The 15,561-nt window shown below is 36.6% G+C and overlaps 2 long non-coding RNA genes across 2 annotated transcripts; both read right to left on the reverse strand.

Annotated features, from left to right (window-relative positions):
• Nucleotides 1-441: 441 nt before the first annotated feature.
• Nucleotides 442-7,311, reverse strand: LOC141375514 (uncharacterized). The gene is made up of 4 exons (XR_015475984.1): nt 7,231-7,311; nt 5,462-5,576; nt 4,743-4,888; nt 442-4,024 (listed from the first exon to the last, which is right to left on the reverse strand). It is a non-coding gene; the product is annotated as an uncharacterized LOC141375514 (long non-coding RNA).
• A 3,892-nt stretch (nt 7,312-11,203) lies between these two features.
• Nucleotides 11,204-13,976, reverse strand: LOC137495476 (uncharacterized). The gene is made up of 6 exons (XR_015475985.1): nt 13,939-13,976; nt 13,506-13,618; nt 12,413-12,539; nt 12,154-12,239; nt 11,795-11,837; nt 11,204-11,697 (listed from the first exon to the last, which is right to left on the reverse strand). It is a non-coding gene; the product is annotated as an uncharacterized LOC137495476 (long non-coding RNA).
• Between the last annotated feature and the right edge of the window lie 1,585 nt (nt 13,977-15,561).

Consider the following 15,561-nt stretch of genomic DNA (forward strand, 5'->3'; position numbering starts at 1 on the left):
GAATGATGTTTCCCAACCCAGCACAACAACTGTGGTCATGTTATTTATTAGACCAGGTGGGTGTTTTTTGTGGTATCTGGTGACCATTAACTGGGAGTCTTAATGAGGAGAACATCGTATGCATGCAGACTGCTGAACAGCAGACTCTGTTAATGCAGATTAGTTGGGAATTATTTAATAAGGCAGTTTGAATCACACACACCTTGTAACTAAGTTGGTATTTTATTCAAGTGGAGACTGAGATTTCAGCTCAGAGCTTTTCATATTCATCAACACCTCTCGCAGTGTGACTTTGTTCATGCCTCTCTGGCTAATGGTTCTGATTAGTTGATTTTTATTTTTTTTTTTACATCCAAGAGCTCTGGGGTCCTGAAATTTCACAAAAAAAAAAAAACAGTTGTACTCAAAAAGACAAAAAGTGTATTTAGTCAAAAAATGAAGTATTAGATCAGCACTTTGTTTTATTTACATATGTCAAATGGATATTGTTACACTTTTCACAGATCTTTTCGTTGAGGGTAATTTTAGTTGTCATTTTGCAGACAGTTAACACCTTTTATGGTCTAAATTCACCTAGCAAGTGACAGAATACACAACTGGACAACATATTTACCCACAAAATCGTTTTGAACTGTCCATTTGTATGATTCAGGGTGTCATGAAATGCATTTTCCACATGAAAGGGGTTTTCTGAATCACAAAACATGGGTTTCAAATACTTTTGTGACATGCTGAATCTTAAAATGGAACGTTAAAAAAACATTTTGTGATCCAAACATTTTTTTTTTGCTCCCAAAACGTGGCATTCCAAAACTGAGCACTTCATGGATAAAATGCATTTTCGGACACTCCACTCACATTTTGTTATCAATGAAGTGTAAAACGCATTCATTTTTTTATGAGACATCTTTTATTTATCCTAAAAAATAGCACTTGACACCCCACAGTTTCTTCTTTGTCTGCTCTCATATTAAATGTTGATGATTTAAAGGTTTAGTTCACCTCAGAATTAAAATCATGTCATTATTTACTAAACACAGAACACAAGTAAAGTTTTTTATGATCCTGGGAAACATCCATACACACTCAATAACACACATACAATACAGCCAACTTAGTTTATTCAATTCACCTATTGTACATGTCAACACAGGGGGAACATGCAAACTCCACAGAGAAACACCAACTGCCCCAGCCGGAACTCGAACCAGTGACCTTCTTGCTGTGAGTCAACAGTGCTAACCACTAAGCCACTGTGTCACTTGATTCAAATAAAGGTATTAGGACTTAAACAAAACTCACTTCATATTTACCGAAAGCTTCCAGATTATGTGTCTAGCTTTACTCTTGAAAATGCTTACATCTACATAACTCATAAAAGCTGACTCTATTGACAGGTTTCTGTCATTTTGCTGCATGAGATTCTCTTTTTTGTTGATCACAGACTAATTTGATATGTGAGCTGTAAAGGCTACAATCCTCTTCTGATAGTGGGCGGGGAGCAGCAGCTCATTTGCATTTAAAGGTATGGTACACTCATAAAAGCTACCCAACAAGCTATTTTGTGTTGAATAGACATCTTTGTGTCTAAAAATAGAGATCTAGGCTAAATTAAGGCTGAATTTGGACTGTCTAGACTGATCTTACAAGGAAACATAAGTAGTTTACATTTTGCCGTGGCATCCAAACCCCACCGCTAAAACCTAACATTGAGGGATAAGAAAACTGTACTTAGTTGTACGAATGAGATTGTATTAGCCACTAAATCATAAAGTTAGGATTTGCTGTGAGATTGAGTTGGACTGTTATTGAAAGCCTAAGAGACGTTTAACAGTGGTGCAAAACTAGTCCCCAGATTAGACACATTTCAGAAGTTGTCAATTCTTGAGTGTCTAATGACTATATAATTTTGAACAATTGTTAGACGTCTATTAGATTGTGTTAGACACTGACAGTCCACATTAAGTCGTGTAGCAAAGACGTCTATGTTTAGATGTCTACTAGATGTCTGTTAAAGCAAGAAATCTCGAGTTTGTGAAATTTCAACCCATTCTGACAACATCAGAGACTTTACATCTTTTCAAGGTAACATGATATGGTAAATTTTGTTCATCTTATAAAGCAATAATCCCTCGGCATTAGACTACATTTTTAAATCTATTAATGAATGTTTTAAAGCAAAGGGTTTTGAGTAAACAGCCTCTTAATGGAGGTACACAATTTGTCCAGATTTAATTACATTTTTTCCTTATTTGTGTTCTAAAGACGAATGAATGACTTTTGAGTTAAACTGAAATTAGTAAATTATGGCAGATTTTCATTCCAAGGCCTCATTGTGTCTCAAGTTGTCTTATTAAGTCTTATTTTTCACCACAGTATCATATAGCACACTTGTATTACATGTTGCACATTTTCGAAAAGTAATTTTCTGTTTACGTAAAACTGCACAACAAGCAAATTTGTGTTTAATAGACATCTAAAAAAGAGAAGGCTGAAATTGTCCAGCCTGATCTCACAAGGAAACGTTAAGTATTTTACGTTTTGTCAGGTAAGTGGCTAATTCGTACAAATTTGTACAAGGAAAATGTAGGATTTTAAAAAGGAGCCATGGCGCCCAACCCCACCGCTAAACCCAACCGTCATTGGGGGATAAGCAAATCGTACGAAATTGTACGAATGAGTCTGTATTGAATTTATACGAGTTAGCCAGTTAGACATTTAACAATAGTCCAAAACTAGTTATCAGATTAAACAAATTTTACATGTAGTCATTATTAGTTGTGTTTCAAAGATGTATGATAGTTCAAATTAAATTATGCAAGTAAATGGTGGCAGATTTTCATTCCAAGGTCTCGCTGTGTCTCGGGATGACTTTAATCTTATTTTTCACCACAGTATCATGGAGCATGTCTTGTATTACATATCGCACATTTACAAGAAGTAATTTTCTGTTTACATAAAACTGCACAACAAGAAATTTATGTTTAATAGACATCTAAAAATGGGCTTCTGTGCTAAAACAAGGCTGAATTTGGTCTGCACAGACTGATCTCACAAAGAAACGTAAAGTATTTTACCTTTTGTCAGGTTAGCTAATTCGTACGAATTCAAAAAAAGTTCAGTCATATGAAAATGTGCCATTTTAAAAAGGGGCTATAGCACCCAACCCCCTCCCTAAACCCCACAGTCATTGGGGAATAAGCAAATCATACTAGGTTGTACGAATGAGATTGTATTGAATTCATACGAGTTGGCCACTAAATCAAAAGTTACGAATAGCTTGAGATTGTGTTGGAGTGTCATTGAAAGTCTAATAGACATTTAACAATAGTCCAAAACTAGTCATCAGATTAGACTAATACCAGATAGAGTCGTTCTTAGTTGTTCTTAGAGGTGTTCCAAAGGTGAATGAAAAACTTTTGAGTTAAACTAAAATTATGCAAGTAAACAATGGCAGATTTTGCCGCAGTTTTGGCAGGTTTTCATTCCAAGGTCTCGTTGTGTCTTGAGTTGTCTTATTTAGTCTTGTTTTTCACAACAGTATCATAGAGCATGTCTTGTATTACATACCGCACATTTACGAGAAGTTATTTTCTGTTTACGTAAAACATAAAGCATATCCAAACAGCCCTCAAATGAATCACAGCGCTGCGGAGCAGTAAAAGTCAACACGACGGCTCAATAATGACAGTAAAAGCCTGGATTTGCCCATAACCTTATAAATAAGTGAAGAGATGCGCACATAAGGGCATTGAGTTGCATTCCATTTCCTGCAAGCGTTGTTGACCCCACTTTGACTTTCAATGTCATAACTATAAGTGAAATCATCATACAGATCTCTGCTGTCTATAGTAGATTAAGAAAACGATGGAGCGGTAGCTTTTTGAAAGGTGTCCGTTTCTGCAAGCTTGTGCATCCTCTCTCTCTCTGTTCTCCGTCTCTCCCCACATCTCTTTCTTTCATTTCTTTGTCTTCTGTCGAAGAGATTTAAGAGTAACAAAGATAATGCACCATTCCCAGAGCTCTGAAAGAGGACAAAATATAGAGAAGAATGTAAAAATAGAAGACGTAAGCTGTCATGATTGATTTTAGAGCGAGATTTGAGATTTCCCAGAGATAATTAACAAGGAGCTCTCTTGACAGCAGTTTCCAGTACAGTAGAGTACAGTAAAATGCTATAGAGAGCAGACTGTGAGAAGCGGCGGGTTTGAGTGCGATTTTTTTACTGCGAAATTGTATTTACAGACTTATTAAGCCGTAATGCTTTTTTAACATACAGCAACGGGAGTCTCCCAGGAGACCAATTATCAGACTTTGTGTACAAAAATGAACTACGGCACAAGAAATCTTCATGCCTTTTGCACCGCCATAAAGCGTGTGTGTGTGTTTGTTTGAAATTATTTCATCTTACACACAGAATGAGAGCAATGCAGCACATCCTCTGCAGTTCTCACGTGAATGCAGTCTGAGAGCTGCTGGCACCGCTTCCTAATCAATTTTGGAAAGGATCCCAGTGCTGGCGAGATCCACATAGTGTGGAGATATTTATAGTTGTTGTTTTTTTTTAATTTTTTTTATTATCTTCGTCCACGTTTTGAGGTAAGAGATGACTATATTTATAAAGTTCCATTTTGTTTTGCTCTGTGGATTTATTTGGGCTTTACCCAAAACGTGATGTACATTGAAAGCACTGGACTCAGCATATAAAGGACATAGTGAGCTGAGGTTGGAGATTAGCTCACCTTTAACACTGCGGTTAAATCATCAATAAACCTCGAGCCCTTCTGTCCCCTGAGATCTGCAGTCATGAAGAATTTCTCTCGAAATCTCATGTGGGCAATGCAGCTGAGCAGCGAGTGCTGTTGTGTTGACAATGTTGTTTGTGCTGCTGCAGACTCACCCACATGGAAAAAAAAAACACTATAGTCATTTATAGTAAATACTATCATGTTTTCTAAACAATAATATAATAACGTATTTGAATTAATCTGTTGAGATTGTTCTGTAATTAGAAAGGTAATATAGCAGCTCTAGTAATATAAACAAATTGCCCAATACTGTCCTTTTCTACAGCTACAGGGTATATTTTTCTACAACACCACAGATTATTGTAGCAAAACCTGACATTTTAAAACATTTAGATTGCATTTATAGTAAAAATGTTATCACAGTTAATGATATTATCAAGGTTTTGTTAAAATTACCTAACAACGTTCAAAAAGAAATGTCACATGCCCATTCAGCCAAGATTTGTATCAGAAAATGATCAAACAACAAAAGAACATGAACATGGATCTGTGCGTCGCAACACAGGCTCATTCTGAAAACGTAGCCCTATATACATGTCTGGAGATCACAAATTATGTAACCAGAGGAACGTATGGCTGTATTTCGTCTTTAAAATGAACAGTAGGGGGCGGTATGACTGTTTTTTTTTTGTGCTTACCAGCTGACCGCTTACCTGTGTGGACGACTTTTCTGCTGTTACCAGTTTGTCCAGTGGGTTGCCTCGTATGTTGGAGGATTTGAGATGCAGACAGGGTTTAAGTCCGGTGAAGAATAGTTCCAAAGAGCAGCTATTACAACAACAAAAGCCCAAAATAAATTATAAACAATTAAAAAACAGTTTGAGAATGTGGTAAAAGCTGAAAACATGGTAAAAATCAGGCAACTGCAAGGGTTTTTCTTTTTCTGGATTGCTCTTGAAAACACTGTCGGTTGGGTTTAGGAAAGTGGCTGGGCAGTGGTCAATTGGTGCTTTTTAAAACACTATCGGTTGGGTTTATGGAAGGGGCTGGCCCCCAGCAGGTCAGTTGGTCAGTCAGTCAGTCAGTCAATCAGTCGACAGCAGCCTCTGGTGGATTTTTAGGAGAACAGCAGGCGCGAATGGCAAATTTGAGATCTCAAAAAGCATACACATTGGCCTCTGGTGGATTTACAAAGAAACTCTTATGGAAACTGCAAAAAAAAAAAATTACCTCCTAGGGCAGGGGTGTCAGACTCAATCCTTGGAGGGCCGAAGCCCTGCACAGTTTAGTTCCAACCCTGCTCCAACACACTTACCTGTAGGTTTCAAACAAGCATGAAGGACTCAATTAGTTTGATCAGGTGTGTTTAATTAGGGTTGGAACTAAACTGTGCAGAGCTGACACCTTGACACCTGTGTCCTAGGGCATATTTGTCGCTCTCCAGAAATGTATATAGGGGTACGTAATCAGAACCAGAATGAAATAACTTTTTCTTTTTTTCTTTTTTTTTTGGAACATTTTATTTACTATTTTAATTGAATGTATTATTTGCTAAACCTGCACTTGGAAAACTACCTTGCAGGGATCCATGTTTACCTTGTTTTTTGTTTTTTTTTCACAAAATTGCGTAAAAGTACTTTATAAAATCCAAAAAGGGTTGTGCGATTTGATTTGACAAAAAAAAAAAAAAAAAAAAAATGCAATTTGGACTTTTCTGACTGATACTGTGATTTGAATTGCCATTTAATGTTGTCAAGCTTCAGTTCAGTACTCTGAATAATAAGGAATACAGCGTACATTAACTGTATATATAAATATCTGTTCATTAACTTTTTATATTAAGATTACAACTAATTGCAGTGTGACAGGATTTACAGTGTGTTTTTAAATCATGACATTCATTTATGGTTTTAATGATAATAAAAGCTTGAAACCGGTAATTGTGACAAAACTAAAAAAGTGTACTAAAGTTTATTAGTACACTATTAGGCATGGGACGATATCCTGTTTCAAGGTTTACCGTGGTTTGTAAAAATCAAGGTTTTAAAACCTAAATTTTTTTTTCTGTTATACTATTTACAAGGTATATGTACTTTTCTTAACATGCTTTCTGCAACTATTTTATTTAAAGAGTTCACACTTAAATGCTTGATAATGATAGCTGGTTTGGCATGCTGTCCCGAGAGAGAACCCTGAGCTAGGAGATTATTGAGCCCAGGGCTCCCACCTGGTCAATGTGCATGTGAGGGGGAACGAGATCAGGTAGTTCTCGAGAACTCCCCTTGGTAAATGAGGAAAAGTGGAGATGGGGTAGATGGAGGGATTCTTCCAAAAACGTAAATAAGAGAGTAATGCTTGTTGGGCTATTTATAGTGAGTTTGGAATGATCCGATTGGCTTACTAATGATTACAGATGAGAGACCAGCCGTGATCAATCATATCATGTGCTTCTCTCCCAGTTAGTTTATAAAACTTCACTTACGTTTTTAAGGCTGCGTTGTCTCCAAGAGAAAAGGACCCTTCATATCAAAAGCCACTGGTCAGCACATGGTTCAGGAAACATCTGAAAAACAAATCACTTATAAACCAGCATCTAACCATGCAATAGACCTGAACAGCGCTGTGGTTTTACTTTATATCCACAGAAAAGAATGATATCTAAAGATGCCAAAGTTGTAAACACATGTGTATTTTTGAAACTAATGAAGACAGTCGAAGTAAATGATTCATTTGAATTATTTAGCCTGACATGTTTTCTGGTCCAAAATATTTGTTTCTTAAATTAAAATATATTGTTCAATGTGAAAAAAAGTTGTTGCTTTTACCCAGACATTTAAAAAAAAAAAACATATTTTAGAGCCATAATCACAATATCGTGAACCGTGATATTTGAATCCAAGGTTATTATACCGTCAGAATCTTATGTCCATGCCTATTCATTATACTGTAGTTAATACTATACATGTAAATACTATAATAAATAGACTTTACTATAATACTATAAAATAGTTCAGAAACACTGTAGTATTTGCTATAAAATAATATCCTTTTTTTTCATGTTTGTAGAAAGCATCCTGCATGGATGAAGTCATAAATGAATGTACCTTCCTTATTTCTAAGATGTTATTACTTTATTTCTAGGCTGGGAAGTATTTAAGTTATTGTACTCAAGTGTTATTTGATGAGTTTGAACATTAGTCAAGTACTGTTGAAATTTAACAGTTGAATACTTTAGATTTTTGAAGGTAAAATCATAGTGTTTGCAAATGCATGTAGACTCACGAAGGTCGCAGCAGGTTAGATTTTTCCTCTTTATAAAAAGTTAAATTATATATCATTTTTTTAGCTTTAATTTAAAACTCCTGAAAGCATTTCTATGTAAAGTATAATTGGCCACAACTATGGCCATTCGTCCTTGCGAGGGACCTTTCTTTACTCTCAGCAGTGCAGAGGTACACCCAAAGCAAATGCTTTAATTAATGCATTAATTAAAGTAGGTTTATTATAACCATCATTGATGATGGTTGAACTTTACTTGAACTAAATTTATTATGCCTTGCGCATTACGACTTCGGCGAACTGAGAAAACTGTGGTTAAACAGGTTTTATACGTCAGATGGTGGAAAAAAGCTAATTTGTTTCTTGAGTTTATGAGTTTATTACTGAAGCTTAAAATGTTTGCTTTTTTAACACCTATGATATTTCACTTTTTAAACATAATTAAGCTCAGAAAGATTCTCTGATGTCTCACAGTTTACTTTGACATTTAAAGATGTACAATTTAACACAGGATCCATATTTTGGGTTATAAAGTATGTGTTATTGTATATGTTTATAATAATACTCATTTCAACTCTGGAAATTATTAATAAAAAAATAAACAAAAGCTTGTTTACTTGTCACCTTATTTACACCAACTGGTATTTCACAGGACGCAGAATCTGCCATTTAACAGCTAATTAGCTGCTTTTCAGCTAAACTGAAATAGTAAATCAATTAAGAAACATGAATCATTTGAACAATACAGCTCAAAATTATTAAACATTTGCTTGTCTTATATAAGCTGTAACTAATCTAGCATATAGTATATGATTAAATTATACATGTATAAATCTGTAAAAATACATCAATCAAAATTGTAATTCCTTCACATACTAATCAATTCTTTTGAATGAATAGTTGTAAAATCATTAAACAACAACATTTTATCAATTAAAATAAACATAGCCTATTAAACGTTTCTTATAGCTGTAAACTTTACAATTTTCTAGCTGTATCCGAAACTTTTCAAGACATTTGTCAAGTGTTTGTCCTCAAACAGCTTCTGTGTATGTGGTTTGCATCTCATCCAAAGCCTCCTTTGTTCATTCAATGTCAGAACTACTGCATGCAAACACAAACCCTCTTGGAATGGCAGCCCAAAATGTAAAAACCCATTTTAGTTGCATTCTCCAGGCCTTTCTTTTGTCAAATTCCTCCACAATGTCCTTGGTATTTAATTTAAAGCTTCATGTGTTCTCAGTGAAAAGAATGACTACTTCTGATAGTCTGTTCTTCAGCATGAGGCTCTGCAAATAATTTTTATTAGCTTCAGCTCTGGAAATAAGCACTCTACTGAAGCTAGACTAATAGGGAATTCACCACCCCGTCTTTCTTCTTTGAATCTTAACTTTTATGCATAAGTTTGTCCATCCTTTAATGTTCTTTCAGCTTTCAATCTCTCACGAGTTTTTATTTTACTTATTTATTTAAATTTTTTTATTTTCATTCATTCATTCATTTTCTTTTGGGCTTAGTCCCTTTATTAATCTGGGGTCGCCACAGCGGAATGAACCACCAACCTATCCAGCATATGTTTTTATGCAGCGGATGCCCTTCCAGCTGCACCCCATCTCTGGGAAACACCTATACAAAATCATTCACACTCATACACCATGGACAATTTAGCTTACCCAATTCACCTGTACCGCATGTCTTTGGACTGTGGGGGGAAACCGAAGCACCGCAGAAAGAACATCCTCTCATTCGGAATTCACCAGCTTTCTTTTGCTTGTGTGAACACTATCAGTCATGTTGGTTCTCGATTCCATGATCACATTTGCACAGATATTGACAAACCATCATAAACTAAAATTCTAATCTTTAGTGACAAGGCAGCACTGGCAAATTAAAAACAATTTTTAACTAGTCAAAGTGGCTAGTGGAGGTGTCTGTCTAACCTGCCACAGGTGCTCAGTGTTAATGTCAAGCCCTGGTGCCAGCATACTGTACACAAAAAAAAAAGAAAAAAAAAAAAGAATATATATATATATATATATATATATATATATATATATATATATATATATATATATATATATATATATATATATATTCATTCATTTTCTTGTCGGCTTAGTCCCTTTATTAATCCGGGGTCGCCACAGCAGAATGAACCGCCAACTTGTCCAGGAAGTTTTTACGCAGCGGATGCCCTTCCAGCCGCAACCCATCTCTGGGAAACATCCACACTTACATTCACACCCACACTCATACACTACGGTCAATTTAGCCTACCCAATTCACCTGTACCGCATGTCTTTGGACTGTGGGGGAAACCAGAGCACACGGAGGAAAGTCCACACAGAAACGCCAACTGTGAGGCACCTACTGCGCCACTGCCTCGCCTATATATATATATATATATATATATATATATACACGGATCAGTGCGTCGCAACACAGTCTCATTCTGAAAACGTAGCCCTATATACATTTCTGGAGAGCACAAATTATGTAGCGAGAGGAACGTATGGCTGCATTTCGTCTTTAAAATGAACAGTAGAGGGTAGAGGGAACAGTAGAAAATGAACAGTAAATATATATTTGCTTGTTCAAACTACTTATTTAAAATGAGCTGAAACAACACAATTCTTGACATTTCATTGGGACAATTTAACTTTTCTATTGTCAATCTACATAAAGTTGTTAAAAGTGTTAAGCTAACTTAATCAATTTTTGTTGGGACAAAATTCATGAATTGTGTGGAACAATACATTTTTTACAGTGTAAATACACTGATATTTCTTTTATTATTAATTCCCGCATTTTAATTAAAAGATCTCAGAATCCGCTCAGCACCAAATGAATGCGCATACCCTGCAATTCCCAGACTCTACGCCCCTGTTACCAAACATGTGATCTTTGAATGAAAATACACAGCAAAATATGGGGACCCAAAACAACTCTATGGGTGTTAATTTCAACACTTTGAAAGTGTCTCATGGGGTCCACTCAAAACAGAGTTAAAACAACACTTTCAAAAGGGTTGGCACATTGACACCGAAGTAAGGGTTAATTTTAACTCAGGGCAGAGTTAAAAAATTTAACTATATTTAACACCACCTGGTGTAATATATTATTTTATTAAACTCTCTTGAGTGTAAATATGGTAAAAAGGTCAAATAGACTGTAAATTACAAAATAAAAAACATTTTATTTGAAAACATTCACAACTTCAACAATTCATTCAATTTTTAAAATGCAAAAATGTCAAATTTGCTTTAAATGTTTTATTAGTAAAGACAGTATCAACAAAATATGATGTCCAAACTTGATGTTTCATCAGAGCAATTTGAAAGTTCAATATATCGTCACTCATAGTTTTCTTCTGAACTTACATTTTAAACAACTTGGCGTGCAAATCTTTCACTTTTGGTGTTTCCTTGGTCCTCCATATCAAACACAGCAGTTTAAATGAAGGTATAAATGCTGTAAACTTGTGTGAAAACAAACTGGAGCTAGGAAATCTCATCAAGCATGTCCTGTGAAAGATGTGCTTCCCAGCCACAGGATGACCTTTTTATCCATGATGATGTAGTAGCTGCTGATCGCTCGTCTGGTGGTTCCTGATGCACGGATATACTGTAGGGTGATGCTCATCTAAGAACTCTTCAAGACTCCAGCATGACTAAGAAAAATGTTTGAAAACAAATTGCAATCAAATTCTATGATATATTTAAAAGAACATTTAAAGTAAATAAAACATTCAAGAAATCTAAACTCACCTTTTGAAAATCCACATGACGATCCACAACTTGACTCTCCCAGCTGGTTGAGGTGACAGGGTATGGAAAAGTAGAAAAAACACATACATCACTGTTGGATCTCCAAAAACAATTAGGTTAACCACTATGACTAGAACTGGGAATACAGGCAGCTGTCTGTCCAGAATCCTGAATTTAACACAACACTTGGAGCAAAATTTAGAGGAGCTTAAAATCTTTTATATCATTTAGTGATGCTGACTTCCCCAAAATATTAGCCACAGTGTAAAAAATATTCATAAACTTACAGTTTTCTGTAAGTGTGTGTGTGTGTGTGTGTGTGTGTGTGTGTGTGTGTGTGCGTGTGCGTGTTTCTTTACCAGATTCAACTTGTTAGGCCCTTTCAGGTCCAGTATTGACGCCACCTTTCCTGGAGTCTAGCAGATGTTTCAGGTCCAAATATAATCTAAAATATTAGGATAAGCAGAAGAGAAAAATTGCAAAGCAGAGCAAAACATTATTTAAGTAACAGTTCACCCACAATACAAAACTTATCACCTTCATGTCATTTGTTATTCTCTAATGCTCTAATACCCTCTCAGCTTATGTGAAACAAATACAGAACTTTATCAAACATACCTTCATTATTATCACCACATATGACCAAGAAGGTGTGCTTGGTTATTTCACCAACTCTGGAAATACACCATCCGTCTCTAATCAGCCACCGTCACAGGGTCTTGTGTTATTGTATAGAGAACTGTGGCTGTTAAAAAACAACAACACACTAGTATCTAACACATAAGCATAACCTTCAGATAAAAAAGAGAGATGAACATCACAAAGTATGCCTCAAACATTTTCACATATCTTTTGATTCAGATGTTGATTATTGATAATAAATCTACAAATCAAACCTGTATCATCATTAGGCTGCTCAAATATGAATCAGTTGATTAATTTTACAGACAGGTGTGTTTACAACGCACTAAATTGTCTTTAATAAAAAGGAAATGTTGTGTACAGTACATGCTAAGTTTAGCCTATAGTTTTAAGCACAATATCATGCGGGAGAAAAAGCTTGACTAAGATGTTCCTGACAACAGAAATAGCTTAACTTACTAGCGTTAGACATCCCGAGTTGGGAAAAGTCATTTTCGGGGGATACAGAGTTGATTTGCGGGAGGTAGCGGGAGAGATGAGTACCTAAAGAGCAATGGGATGAGTTGCGCGCGACGTACCTAAAGAGCGGTGGGGGTGACTTGCGCGCGACGTACCTGAAGAGCTGGGAGGGATGCGGTGGAGAGGGGTGTGCAAAGTGTTTAATGACCGGGCGGGAGACGCGCGATATCCGGGAGATTATCATTCATTTGCGGGCATCTACGTGGGCATATGGGAGTCTCTGTGCATTTGCGGGATAACGTTAACGTTAGTCCCGCAACTTCCGGGAGACTTCTGTAACGTTAAATGTCTGATAAAGTGCAAACGCGGTCATTTAAAGACATTAATGTTAACATTCCGACTTTAATGGTTGTCAACACTTAATATAATTCAAGCGTACGTTATCACACGAGTCTAAGTTATGGACTAACGGTATATGGACGGCCACGAATGAACCAGTTTAAAAGGGCCGCGGTGTTTAAAATAACCAAATTAACGTACACGAATAACAAACAATCATTTGTTTAAGTCAGGAAGCCTTTTACAAGTAAGCATATGCTCATTTACTCACCAGATATGTTTTAGAAACTCTCCAGAGCTTATGGAAACCGTCCTGTGTTGCCGTTAGCATCCGGGCAGAGTAGGCTAACGTTAGGCGGCTCCGGGGATTCCCTCGCTAGTTTGCTTGGAATTAAAGGAGAAGTGTCGATTTTATTTTACAGATGGGTAACAACGCACAAAATGGCATTAAGCGTGACAGAAATGTGTTGAACATGTACATTTGATGTTTTTATGCACTATGTATGCGTGAGCATATATAAAAACATTCTTGAAAAGAAGTGAATAGTAATGCAGTTAAGCTAGATACACAAACGACCATGAATGAACCGCAGAAGTTTAAAATTGTAACTCCATTCTAAAGTTATTAACTTAACAACATGTTTACAACTGTATTTCCTTAAAGAAAGTCTGTAAAATACCAACATTTAGGTAGTTTGACTCACCAGTTGCTGTTCTAAACCTCAGATGGAAAATGGCGTCTGGAAAATTCTTCAGTGACTGGGGCCGCATGAATTCCCGGATGTTGGAAATAACACCACCAAGTGTTGAAAAGATAACTCCTTGATTTCGCACTGAATAAAAACAATTCTAACTCTTATTATAATTATTTATCAAAATCTAACTCTTTAACGTCAACACTTAACTCTCAAATGCTTCAACACCGAGAATTTAACTCTGATGAATTTGCTGTGTAGTTTTTACACCAGACATATTTTTTTACTGAAAAACAACAGTCTCCCCTTTTTATTATTTTTATTAAAAAACAAAATGTGTCAAGGATGTCCATTCTGCTTGTGTGTGAGAGTTTGTGAACTGCATGCACCCTCTTGTGAATGTGTCGTCTCCTTGCTTGTTTTATGTGAGACTGTATTCGCTGAGGAAACTCTACATGTATGCATGAGCTTGTCAATTGTGAGTTGTTGGAGAGGGTGATGGTCTGCTGCACTCGGGGTATGTGGTCGTGCATATGTGAACATGTGCATGTGTGTAAGTGCATCTGGCCGTGGATGAATAGCTCCTTTTACATTTTCAAATGCTTTTTTAGCCCACGGAAGCTCTCTTAGCATGACCAAACTCTGTTACCATGGCTGTCCTCTGGGACAATAACCCACCCCCCGCTCTCAAAGTCCCCATCAGCCTGGTTGCCTCAAAAACTTCTGGGCCCACATTTATAAAGCTTCTTAGAGTCCTCTCTGGAAGATCCTAATTCAGGTTTAAAAATTTCACTTAAGAGTGATTCAGAACCTATCTAAGAGCATCTCTGAGTGAGGCAAAGCCATTTTATTTAAGGTGGAGGCAGGGCTGACTCAGCTGCTATGGATGGCACATTATTTTGAAGACTGTGATTGGCTGTCCAAGCAGAAGAGGGGAAAAAAGGTCACATTTTTATTGCTAAATTCCTTCCGTCTCATTCATTTAGATGTGCATCATTGATTACATTACACAAATGTCCACTACTGGCAGAGAATCATAATTGGTTTACACTCACCGGCCACTTTATTAGGTACATTTACCTAGTAACGGGTTAGACCCTCTTTTGGCTTCAGAACTGCCTTAATTTTTTTTTTGGCATAGATTCAACAAGCTACTGGAAATATTCCTCAGAGATTTCGGTCCATATATGACATGATAGCATCCCACGGTTGCTGCAGATTTGTTAGCTGCACATCCATGATGCAAATCTCCCATTCCACCACATCCCAAAGCTGCTCTATTGGATTGGGATGTGATGACTGGGGAGGCCATTTGAGTACAGTGAACTCATTGTCATGTTCAAGAGACCAGTCTTAGATGATTCGCGAGTTATCCTGCTGGAAGTAGAAGATAGGTACACTGTGGTCATAAAGGGATGGACATGGTCAGCCAAATTACTCAAAGTAGGATCTTGCAGTACTATCCGAATGTCGCAGCAGAAACCGAGACTCATCAGACCAGGCAATGTTTTTCCAATCTTCTATTGTCCGATTTTGGTCAGCCTGTGCGATTTGTAGCCTCAGATTCCTGTTCTTAGCTGACAGGAGTGGCACAGATGTGGTCTTCTGCTGTTGTAGCCCATTCACCTCAAG

The sequence above is a fragment of the Danio rerio genome, chromosome 1 (genome assembly GCF_052040795.2).
Source record: "Danio rerio strain M-AB ecotype USA chromosome 1, GRCz13ab, whole genome shotgun sequence".
Classification (NCBI taxonomy): Eukaryota; Metazoa; Chordata; class Actinopteri; order Cypriniformes; family Danionidae; genus Danio; species Danio rerio.